The sequence below is a fragment of the Musca autumnalis genome, unplaced genomic scaffold, assembly GCF_047663935.1.
Source record: "Musca autumnalis isolate F117 unplaced genomic scaffold, ASM4766393v1 scaffold_1, whole genome shotgun sequence".
Lineage (NCBI taxonomy): Eukaryota > Metazoa > Arthropoda > Insecta > Diptera > Muscidae > Musca > Musca autumnalis.
The window spans coordinates 130,596,288-130,609,640 of NW_027411644.1; the positions used below are offsets into that span (position 1 = coordinate 130,596,288).

The window sequence follows — 13,353 nt, forward strand, 5'->3', positions numbered from 1 at the left end:
GAAAGAAATGCTGTAGTATGAATCGATTAGGTAAATAGGAAATGCAAAAATATTGATTGCAGATAGAGTATCTTGGCTTGGCACGCATCTGTCCTCTGCCTTATCACTCGCCGTTAGGGTGGGTTCTTGCCACTATCTATCTGACAATTCTGCTACTAACAGTTTAATTTAAAATGCGTGCAATAATGGAAAAAAGTAAGAAAAGAGAAGGTCTACAGGTAGAAGAATCTACAGCCCGAAAAACACCGAAAATATAGGTTTCCCCAACATTCAGTTCAACTTCGTTATTACCATGCTATGATGTTGTCGCATGTATAGTACACACATCCAGTTTACCAAGTAAAATCCCATGAGATTTTCTCAACACTTTCTTCAGTAAACCCACATTCAGTTATTCTCTCCTACCAATTAGACCCCCTTTGAATCAAACCGTAAAATCAAATTACAACATTTTTATTGATAAAAAATCTTTCTTTTCAGAAAAATATATAAGCTCAGTCGGAATCGTGCAATAGTAGAGAAGATTCGGAATAATAATATAAACTAATATTTAAGAAGTTGAACTATATAAAATTCATTATGTACATGGTTCAGTTAATTACAATGAAAATTCAAAAAAAAAAATGAAAGTTACATGTATCAGAAATACAGTCCTCTGTATGCCTCATAAAATGAGATTTACCCTGACACCAAAAAGTTTACTTAAGCGTTTACAAATTCAAATGAAAAAATTATAGACAAATTACAAGTCCTTGGACAAAGGTTTGAACCAAATGAAAATGAACTAAATTTTAAATTATATATACAATATTCTCAAAATCACAAGAAAATCAATGCAGAGATATTTAGCTGAGAAACGAAGTAAAATTTTCTACTAATTTAATAACTTTACAAAAATGTATTCTAGTTATGAAAGTGTTACTATGTATTTGTGCTTCTTTTTGAGGAATTCAACATTTCAGCAAAAATCAGCTGTGAGTGCAACGACAATTTTTTAATCAGGAGCCACGTTCTGCGACCCTTTCCTATGTTTAATTTTAAATCGATGACCCTGAATTTTTAAAGCCCATCTAGCCAGTCTGGTGCATATGTCGGATTGGGACATGAGCCACTTAAGAGAGGCATGATCGGTGATCACCGTGAACTCATGTCCCTTGACATAAGCTCTAAATTCCTTTATGCATAACATTGCTGCTACACATTCTTGTTCGGTGACACTATAGTTGCGTTGGGCTTGGTTGAGTTTCTTAGACATAAATGTTATCGGAAACTCTTCACCCTCCGCATTCTATTGCACCAACACGCCTCCTATACCTGTCTTGCTTGCATCACAGTGTATGAAGAACGGCTGTGAGAAGTCAGGGCTATGCAGCACAGGGGCTGTGCTAAGAATGGACTTTAATTCTTAAGGATTTCTGTGCTTCGTCGGACCAGATACATTTTCTTCAAGAGATCTGCTAACGGGCTTGAAATCGCAGCGTAGCTCCTAATCAACTTTCGGTACCAACCTGACATACCTAAAAATTGGCGGAATTGCTTGACAGACCTTGGTGTTGGGAATTCTGTGATTGCTGAATCTGATCTATGGCTCTCTGAGATTGATATTTCTGCTCCGTGGACAGTTGTTTTTGGTCTGAAAGAAGACTGTCGTCACTCATAGATAAACTGCAGATATTGCTCAAACGAGATGGATGAACCAAATCGAACATTCCCCAGAAGTCAATTCCCAGAATCAAGTTTTGAGACAAGCTGGGTAGTAAATAAATTGTTATTGGCAATGTTATCCCCCTGAAAACGACATGAGTCGTAAAAACTCCTGCAATATTTTGCGGTTTACCATCAGCGGTATTGACTGTAGTTCTTAACTTTTTGAAAGACGAAAGAAATTCTAGAGCAGCTTTGGAACCGACACACGTTACCGAAGCGCCAGTATCTAATAATACCAACATAACTTTGCCGAACAGCTGCACTTCGGCATAAGGACGAACATCTTATTTTCTTTCAACAATGAAAATAGTGAAAACCTTTTTTACTGATTTAACCCTTTTCATACTTCTGCTCGAACGTGTGATCTCAGGGCGGTCATTAAAAATCCTGTCTCAAGTTTTCAAATAATTTTGTAACCTGACATGAAATGGTATAATTACGCGAGGACCTGTGAGGATAGGCGAAGGGGTTTGGTGTAAAGTAACTTTATTTGAAGGGTCATAGCCTTTCATAGGATAATCAGCAGAAGATGGAAAACGATTCAGTAATTTTATTGGGTTGGCGGGGACTGTTGGGGGGTCGGTGGTTTCTGCGCACCTTTTAGTGCAGAACCTCGGTAGTTTTTTGGATCGTTACAGGTTTTGCAATTCGGCTTGTAAACCCGCGGAGTTCCACATCCGTAGCTGAATACTGTGCGATCTGCCACGCAGTCCTTGTATCCATGACCAGGTTTCCGGCAATTACAGGACATAACAGAAATCTCGGAGACCTCTTCAAGCTCTAGCAATTCCCGATCATTGGGTTCTTTATAATCTAACTCCGCAGCACGTGTCTTCGGTTGACATCTTGAAGGAAGAACTACCTTCGACGACATATTTCCCTCAATTGGCTAACCGAGGTAATAGACATGTTTAAAATTTCGTGCTGGATGTCCGGTTGCAGGTTCCGGCGCAAAATTTCTACAAGCGTTTTGTCATCGAGAGGTCTACCAAATCAATCACGGATTCATAAAAACATCGAACGGCTCATTAAACTTCTGTTTTCGGTCACGAATCAGTTCCTTATAGTCAATATCGGTCCTGGAATCCCGATATTGTTCACGTAATGGTTTGTATAAGTCTGCCCGACAAACTTCACGGACAGTACGGTGGAAACGCCAATACCAATTGGCTTTGCCTTCGAACAGTGCGCCAGAACTGCGACATAAAATTTCGAAGTCACCGTTCAAGGTTTGCTTCGTGAGAGCCTCAACGCGATAAATAAAGCCACCCACCGGTAAATTTCCTGAACCACCAATAAACTTTATCCTCCAGTTCAAAATAATTTGACTGACTTTGTCAGAACGGGATGCTAAGTCAGAGATTGACATTGGAAAACAAGGTCGCGGGTGGTTAAGTGAATTCTCATTCGGCCAGAACCATTATTTGCCTGATTATTATTTGAAGTTGGCAACCCTAGCAATTCTTCTAGAGATCTCTGCTCAATGTCTTGTACATCGTGAATAATCGGATTGTTTGGTCTAGAAAGCGGGGAAGAGGCATTACCATTCTGATGATGGGGATTACTATCAATTATTTAACCGAGCAAGGCTCGCCTCGGCACTCCTTTCAACCTGAGAAGCAATTTGGCTTGAAACAGTTTTTTTTTTTTTTTGGTCGTTCCCACGCCTCTCCCACCCGCCCCTGCATGGACCGGTCAATGGCGGGTTAGTTGTGGAATACTACTACCGGCTACAAATCATATCAGCAGATATAAGAATTTAATTACAAACTACGACATCAACATAATTTAATTTGGGAAATTAATATGTATTTAAGGCTCTTTGGGCTGAATACTACTGGTTCCGCTGAGGGAGATGTAGTTTGCCGTTAAACAGAGCTCCAGTTTTGAGATACTCAACTTTAGAACAAAAAAGGGTGATAGACATAAATTAAAATAGTCACTGCTCATTAGCTGTGTTCTACTGATCCACAAAGGGAGTTGTAGATATACATATGCCGAGCTGAAGACTTCTAAACAGGTACAAATACCTTACAAAACAATAGATTCTAAACTAAGTTACTAAAGACTTAAATATTACATTAAAGAGGATTGGCAACCTGCTTATTTATACATTATGAATGCAATATTATTTTTTTTAAGTATGTAATGGTTTAGTTTGCATAATTCGAGCATGTTGGTTATTGACGACTGATATTACCAAATCATTGATGTCATATAACGTTAGGGTTGGCGGTACCGTGGCCGTACCCACTGAAGGATTCGAATCCATAATCGACTCTTCAGCTCTATTCGCGTCAAAATTTCTTGCTTTCTATGACGATCTAGTTTGCCTGGAGGATGACGATTTCTGGGCTGCAGAATGACCTGTTTGCTTATTGTCTTTTATTATTCTCGTATTACACACTGGACAATCAGAATGGGTCTTAATATAGTTTGTTATGCAGCTTTTGTGAAACTGATGTCTGCAAACAGTTTCCGATAGCACTGACGGATTCTGGATTTCAGACTCACAAATCTCGCATATCAAAGCCTGATCTATACCTGTCGCTCCATCTGAGGGCAAATTGTCTGAGCTTCTATTCACAGGAATAATTATAACGATTATATTAACTGAATTGTTTTCAAAACGAAATACGGCAAAACATAAAATCGAAAATTTTCAACAAGTATGAAACCAGAAAAAATTAAGTTTGATTCCTAAGGGAGATCGCAGTGAGTAATAAGGGATCAGTAAAATGAACAAAATCGATCTGTAATAATTAGAGAATACAAGGAGGAGTAAAGATCAAAGAAATGGGCTATAGATAAGGATAGCACTTTGCGTTGGTCTAAAGATTCATCAATAAAGTTTTAAATTTCCAACCCCAAAAGAAGTAAGTCATTTAGATTGAAGTCTCAGATTTATATCCAGGACTTGAACTCATTCGACCTAACAACCCAAGGATTCACCTAAGTAAAGACAAGGGCAGGATAACAAAGTTTCGGGTAATATGGGCCAGCACTACTGCGTTTAACACATAAAAATTCCAATGAAAATATGCTATCCGCTACAGAAATATAGAAAGTAAAGAACACTATGGATGAAAAACGTGATAAAAGAACATATGAAAGGACCTGAGTGAAGGAATCCTACAATATGTAAATATCAAGAAGATTTCTTAAATAAAAGTTGAATTATTTTCAGTCCACTCGGGCCCCACGTTGGGCTCCAAAAGTGTAGAATGCAAAAGTGTAGTATGAATAGGAAATGCAAAACTATTGATTGCAGATAAAGTATCTTGGCTTGGCACGCATCTGTCCTCAGCCTTATTACTCGCCGTTAGGGTGGGTTCTTGCCACTATCTATCTGACAATTCTGCTACTAACAGTTTAATTTGAAATGCGTGCAAAAATGGGAAAAAGTAGGAAAAGCGAAGGTCTACAGGTAGGAGAATCTATAGCCAGAAAAAACACCGAAAATTCAGTTCAACATCGTTATTACCATGCTATATTGTTGTCGCATGTATAGCCCACCTATCAAGTTTACCAAGTAAAATCCCATGAGCTTTTCTCAACACTTTCTTAAGTAAAGCCACATTCAGCTATTCCCTACTACCACTTCGACACCCAAATCAAATTACAACACGGTTAATAAACCACTATTTTATTGACAAAAAATGTCTCTTTTCAAAAAAATATATAAACAAAAGTAACTCAGTTGGAATCGTGCAATAGTAGAGAAGATTCGGAATAGTAATAATATAAACTTATATTTAAGAATTTGAAACATTTATTATGTACAAGGTTCAGTTAATTATAAGGAAAATTAAAAAAAATTAGCAAGTTATATCAGAAATGCAGAGGAATGCCTCAAATTCAAATGAAAAAATTATATACAAATTACAAGTCCTTGGACAAAGGTTTGAACCAAATAAAAATTAACAAAATTTTAATGTATATATACAATATTCTCAAAATCACAAGAAAATCAACGCAGAGATATTTGGCTAAGAAACGAATTAAAATTTTCTACTAATTTAATCACTTTACAAAAATATATTCTAGTTTTGCAAGTGTTAATATGTATGTGTGTTTCTTTTTGAGGAATTCAAAATTTCAGCAAAAATCAGCTGTGAGTGCAACGAAATTTGGTTATGATCAAACATCAATATGCAATGGTGATGTTTCAGTATGGTTTTAATTTTAATTCGAAAAACAATAGAAATCATATAAATAAAAAAGAGATGTTAGTATACTGCTGATCCGTGTGAATAGATTGTGGAAAAATTTATTAAAATTGATTAATTTATAATTTTAGTCGAACGGTGTCGACCATGTTGTTATACAACTTTCAATTTGGGTCCAAAAAAGGCAGTTGCACACAGGAAGCAATTGTCAATGTCGTTAATACTATATGTGATGGATTGGATAGTGGTTACGGAGGTGTCGCAGGAGTTTTTTACGACTTGTCAAAGGCTTTTGATTTAGTTGACCACGAAATTTTACTACAAAAGCAAACTAATTAAAAGTTACCTTTGCAGCAGGAAGCAGTACGGAATGCCTCAGGGCACTGTGATAGGACCTTTGTTATTTACGCTTTATCTTATTGATACATGGAATATTAATCTACATGAGAAATTAATAACGTATGTAGATGATATGAGTCTTTTCTATTCTATAAAATCATAGATAGAAAATGACGCTTTAGCAATTCATGAATTTGCCAGAGTCAATGGATTGGTATTAAATTAAGAAAAAACTGAAGTTATTCGATTTCGCCCTCACATCAGAGGAGGAATGACATCAATGTAGCTATTGGTGGTAGAAATATTACAGAGAGCACTTGTATTAAATATTTAGGTATAAAACTTCCAAAATAACTTTTCATGGAATTCACATTTGCAGTATTTAAAGTCAAAAGTAGCAAATGCAATTGGATTACTTTTTAAATTCAAGAATAAATTTGACTAGGAAACGAAATTATTGCTATATAATACTCTCATTCATAGTCCCTTCAGCTACTTACCAATGCTATACATATGGGTTCAAAAAGAATATAGACTTTAATTCATTGCAGCGAACACAAAACAAGGCTCTTCAAATTGTTTATAATCTTCCACAAACATTTTCTACTGTATTGTTGTTTAATAACGTATCCAAAACCACATTGCCTATATGTGGCCTATACAAAGTGCAAATTTTAATGTACATGTTCAAATCGCTAAACAATATTGGTTACCATGTCATAATTTTTCTCAAAATCAAACGAGTATTAATGCAAGAAACTGTAGCAATCTTCACATTAAAAGGTGTAGATTGGAAACTACAAAACAACGAATTGAGTATGCGGGCTGCTTGGAATATAACCATCTCCCCCAAAGCATCATAAATATACATATATGGAAGCTCTATATTTAAATCGAATCTAAATAAATATCTCACTGATTATATTGAAATGCTTCTATTGTAAACATTTTTGTTTTGCATTTATCAATCACTTTTACTCTTATGGTAATTCAAATTAATGTCTTGTAAACCTGATCAATTCGCCCCTAAAATGTGCATGTGGCGCTGGGGCAAATAAAATAATCTGAATTGTTACTGTTTAGGATTGGGATGTGGGTCTTTCCTAAATTTAGTAATTTTTTTATGTCTTTGTTTTTCTGTTTTACCCGTTGTTTTCCTTGTTGAAATAAAATAGTTTTTTTTATGTATTTCATGTACAATGCAATTTATGTTTATTTGTAGTATTCAATTATTATTTACACTTTTGGTTTTAAAATATTTTATGTTTTGCTAAATTTCCTTAAAAATATGCGTTTTAGTTCATTTGTTATTTCACTTAAATTTACAATGTTTTGTGTTTCAATTTCTTTTGAGTTTTATCGTCGTTCTAATTTTCTGTGAACTTGGTCTTTTGGTTGATGTTTTTGTTCTTGCGTCTGTTTGATGAGGTCTTGTTCTCAGTATGACATTAACTTGCTGACTAACTCTTCACTGCAATGAAGATGTCAGTGGAAGTTATTTGAAAATACTTAGAAACAACATTACAAGTCGTTTACAAGCAGTGGTGGTATTTATTATGTTATTGTTGTTCAGAACGAAGGAAGAAATGAATTGGCAAAAATAACAATAGAGAGGTCCGTTACTTTTGTGGATCGTAAGTAAGAGATTTGATCATTTGTTATTACTGTTTATTTTATGAAAACATAAAGAGAGGCCAATGTACGTTTGGCATTAAAACTAGTTTTGCAAATGAGAAAGTAATAAGTGCATATGGGTCATTCCCTATGCATTTGGGATGACAAGCTAAAATTGACTTAAATGACATTTTATGAAAATAATACACTACGGTTTAATGTTATCGTACATTAAACATATCGGCCCCTCCGTGATGTGTTTCAACCGTATGAAGATGTGTACTGACTTTCCAAGGATGATGATTTCTCATGACTTGGTGGGTTGGTAGAGAAACTTGGATGATAATTAGTTGATAATTAAAATTTTGATATTTGTTGAAGATTGTTGTGTTGGCGATGACGTCGACGAAATTAGAATGTGATGATGATTTCTCATGACTTGGTGGGTTGGTAGAGAAACTTGGATGATAATTAGTTAATAATTAAAATTTTGATATTTGTTGAAGATTGTTGTGTTGGCGATGACGTCGACGAAATTAGAATGTCATAGATGTACTGGTGATTGTTGCAGATTTGAAGGATGAGGCTTTGGGCGAATTTTGCGTTGTGAACTGGATGTTTTTAGGTTGGGATGACAAAACTGGAGCGTGGATGGACTTTCATGTTTGATTTGCAGTATGTTTCCTGCTGCTTCCAACAAATCTGTAAAGAGTGATAATTAATATTGTTTGATTGAAGTTTATGATTACAACTGTTTGACGAAAGTTTAGATTGTCTTGGTTGTATATTTGTTCTTAAGGTCAGTTTTGTTGTCAGACTTATGCTCCTTCTAGATGTCATTCTGGAGACTATTTGGAGTTTCGACGAGTACATTGCTGAATAAATATGTAGTAGTCACATTGATTACTTGTAAAAATAATGGATTTTATTGCTGTTGATTTTTATTTTTAAGGCCAAGTTGAAGTCACCTTTTGAAAATAAGTGTTTCTAGGAAGATACTTGCAAAGTTTCAAGTCTCGTTGACTGCAATGCGGGATGCTGTTCCGTGGGTAGGTTGATGACTTTATAATGCTGATGAACTTTAGTTGTTTTTGACGTTGATGACATGGTAACCAAACTGAAGGTTTTTGACGACATTTTTTATTGGAACTTGTGGATTTGGGATGCTGGAGGTCTGCGTATGGTGGAACTCTGTGTACTTTTATAGACTTCCCACTATATTTAGGATTTTGTAATTCTTGTGGGTCCAGTTGTTCACGTTCAAGTTTTTGCTGAAGTCTGCTAATTTGAACAAGTCTGTAACGAATGATAGTGAATACTGGTTCAAAATAGATGGGAAATAATATGATAATGTTCATTTGTGTGTGTAAATGTCTTCGATGCAAATCAAAACTTCGGTGTCCACGGTTGACAATTTTGGTTGCTGATTTCAATCGAAATTTCCAAGATGTTTTAGTGAATATCAGCTTCATGCGTTTTAGTCGTGTAGATTTACGGCTGAATTTGTAGAAGACTTCAAAATGGAATTTGTGTGTCTTATAAGTACAAGAAACTTTTCGCTGATTGGAGAAAATAGTCATCTTTTTTAGTTTGGAAGGCAATATCTTATTGGAATTATTTTTATGTGGAAATTTGGATCTGCTTCTTTCGAGATAGGGATAAGCCGTTTCAAATGTCGATTTCTTTTGCAAATGGGAAAGGTCTGTTGTTCGTCGTATATTAAACTTGTTTATGAGAATAAATTAGGCGGAGTACATACCTGTGTTGTTGTAAAATCAAATGAGGATGACCGTGGATCTTTATTGTTGTTCTCGACGAAGTCGAATTTGTATGCCATGTAAAGGAAGAAAAGAGAGCGTTAGTAGTTTTCGTTGAAAACAATTCGGCTCGAAGAACCAATGTTTGCGTAGCAATGAAATTAAAAGAAAAATAAATAAAACACAAAAAGATTAGAGTTTTTTCTCAAACAAAATTGAGTTATTTTTTATTATGGATTGTTCGTTGAACAATCACTGACTTACCTTTTTACAGGGTGTAAATGGTGTGTGCTTATATAAAATCAGTTATATTAATTAAATCATATGGAGCGTGGATGGACTTTCATGTTTGATTTGCAGTATGTTTCCTGCTGCTTCCAACAAATCTGTAAAGAGTGATAATTAATATTGTTTTATTGAAGTTTATGATTACAACTGTTTGACGAAAGTTTAGATTGTCTTGGTTGTATATTTGTTCTTAAGGTCAGTTTTGTTGTCAGACTTATGCTCCTTCTAGATGTCATTCTGGAGACTATTTGGAGTTTCGACGAGTACATTGCTGAATAAATATGTAGTAGTCACATTGATTACTTGTAAAAATAATGGATTTTATTGCTGTTGATTTTTATTTTTAAGGCCAAGTTGAAGTCACCTTTTGAAAATAAGTGTTTCTAGGAAGATACTTGCAAAGTTTCAAGTCTCGTTGACTGCAATGCGGGATGCTGTTCCGTGGGTAGGTTGATGACTTTATAATGTTGTTTTTGACGTTGATGACATGGTAACCAAACTGAAGGTTTTTGACGACATTTTTTATTGGAACTTGTGGATTTGGGATGCTGGAGGTCTGCGTATGGTGGAACTCTGTGTACTTTTATAGACTTCCCACTATATTTAGGATTTTGTAATTCTTGTGGGTCCAGTTGTTCACGTTCAAGTTTTTGCTGAAGTCTGCTAATTTGAACAAGTCTGTAACGAATGATAGTGAATACTGGTTCAAAATAGATGGGAAATAATATGGTAATGTTCATTTGTGTGTGTAAATGTCTTCGATGCAAATCAAAACTTCGGTGTCCACGGTTGACAATTTTGGTTGCTGATTTCAATCGAAATTTCCAAGATGTTTTAGTGAATATCAGCTTCATGCGTTTTAGTCGTGTAGATTTACGGCTGAATTTGTAGAAGACTTCAAAATGGAATTTGTGTGTCTTATAAGTACAAGAAACTTTTCGCTGATTGGAGAAAATAGTCATCTTTTTTAGTTGGGAAGGCAATATCTTATTGGAATTATTTTTATGTGGAAATTTGGATCTGCTTCTTTCGAGATAGGGATAAGCCGTTTCAAATGTCGATTTCTTTTGCAAATGGGAAAGGTCTGTTGTTCGATGAAGAATTCTTGTAAGAAAAGCTTTCGGGGTTTCGCTCGTCGTATATTAAACTTGTTTATGAGAATGTTTATCAAACACTGTTGCTTCAAATATTAAGGGTTCCAGTGAATGTAAAGCATCTTTGAGGATGAGTAATTTGGAAACGAAGTCTAAGTCTATAAGATATTCAACGTTCTTCCAAAGTTTGACAATGGAAAGCAGCTAAACATTTGTCTAGGAAATGTTGCATTGGGAGATTATGGTTATCTTGATTTTTGAATGACGGACTAAACTGCAAGTTACTTGTGATTGGAGCAAAATTGTCAGGGTAGAATAGTGTGAAAATACAAACTTGGGTTGATTTTTCGATCATTGCTGGACATTCGTCTGAGATATCTGTTTGACTATCCTGCACTTCACCAAAAAGAAAGGTCGATCTAGAATCATTGGTGGTTTTCAGAAGTGGTTGACTAGATTTAAAATGATGATTGATATCTAAGTTTGAACAAGGCAAATTAAACGATAGGACCTTTGTAAAATGATTGCAGGCGTTTAATTTAAAATCAGGATTCAATCGCGTGCAAAGTGTAAAAGTACAAGCTTAAGTTGAGATTTTTATCTTTGCTGGATTTAGTCCTGAGTTGTGATTTTCTTTGTTTCTCGTAGGAAGTCTAAGTCGCGTATCACGGTCGTCAGAATTAAAGGTCAATCCGGAATCGGTGATTGTTTGGGCCTCGTAATTCGAACTGTTGGACTTATCTTGCGCTGGAGAAGTTAATGACAAGGTCTCTTTCGATTTGAGTTGAAGTCTATCCTCATCGCAATGAGCTAATTGTTTGGAATTGTGCGATTCGGAGTCTTTTGTAGGTTGTAAATCGCCATCCGATATGGTTTGAGGTCTGTTCTCATCGCGAAGGGACAGTCAAGTGGAATTCTTAGATATATTTGGAGGTGACAATAATAGATTCTCATGTGATATTTTTCGAGACATATCGAGATGATCTAAAGACGTCATATTATTTGTATTTATAGGTTGAGTCAGCAAGGCGTCTTCCGTTATTCTTTTTTGTCTATTGGGAAGAGCTAACGACGATAATTGTTTCTTTTCAATTTGCCGTGTAAATATAGATGTGTTATTCGAAGTTTCCGGAAGTCTATCGAAAAAATTTGAAGATGTACAAATATTTGCAAATACGATGTGCGATGTCAAGGTCTCATCTGATATTTGTTGTTCAATATCGTAAAGAGTGGATGAAGTTTGGTGATTTTCATCGAAGGTATGTTTAGAAAGCATGTTACTTTCAAATATTTTTTGATATTCTCTGTGAAATCCTAGCGATGGCTTTTTGTTGTTATTAAGAGATGTGGACTGTATTTTCATTTGTGATTTTAGAGATCTTTTGTTGTGGTAGGACGAGCTGCATTTGTTTGAAGTCAAAGAAATAATATCAATTTCGGTATTGATAAATGCATACAAAGATGTATAAATATTCAATGCTTTTCTAAATGTGGCTCGTAAACGGTTAAGGTCGATTGGATTCTCACATTCATAATCTCGACAAGTGTCGTAGTAATGCTTAATCTGTGACCATACATAATCTAAATGTGACTGAAGTACATTTAGCTCATAGACATTGTTGTCTGCTGAGCTGTTGATTTCTTCTTCAAAGTCAAGTAAATCATTGTAGGAATTAAAGAACTTTCTTAAAGGAACCATGTTTGTTTTTAAAGCGTGACGTCAGACAAAGTTTACAACGTAAGTCCTAAGCTTTCCCGGTTGAGGAATTATTGATTTTTGTATATTTGTACTTACAGATTCTAGGGATGATTTTATATTTGCTTAAATATATACTTTTCCGGTATGAAGTCTGGTTCTCTTTTCTTCTTCGTAGTGTTGTAATTTAATTTTCAAAATCTTAATTTTATTGTTGCAAAATTTCAGATTTGTTTTTTACTTTTTGAAGTAAAGTTGTTTTGTTTGATATGTTATTGCACTTATTTAAGGACATACAGTTTATTAAAGGGTATTGTCACTGGCACAATCACTTTTTGTTGGAAAATCAAGTGTTCAATAGTTTTTCGAATACGCTATTCGGCTCGCGAGGACCACATGTTTAGGATTGGAATGTGGGTTTTTTCCTAAATTTAATTAATTTTTTATGTCTTTGTTTTTCTGTTTTACCCTTTGTTTTCCTTTTTGCAATAAAAGGGTTTTTTATGTATTTTATGTACAATTCAATTTATGTTTATTTGTAATATTCAATTATTATTTGGTTTTGTTGTATGTTTGTGTTTTTTGTTTAATTGTATTTACACTTTTTGTTTTACAATATTTTATGTTTTACTAAATTTCCGTAAAGATATGCGTATTAATTCATTTGTTATTTCACTTAATTTTACAAT

The 13,353-nt window shown here is 34.8% G+C and overlaps 1 protein-coding gene across 1 annotated transcript in view; it reads left to right on the forward strand.

Moving 5' to 3' along the window:
- Nucleotides 1-13,353, forward strand: part of nvd (cholesterol 7-desaturase nvd) — a 371,012-nt gene that overhangs the window by 177,627 nt on the left and 180,032 nt on the right.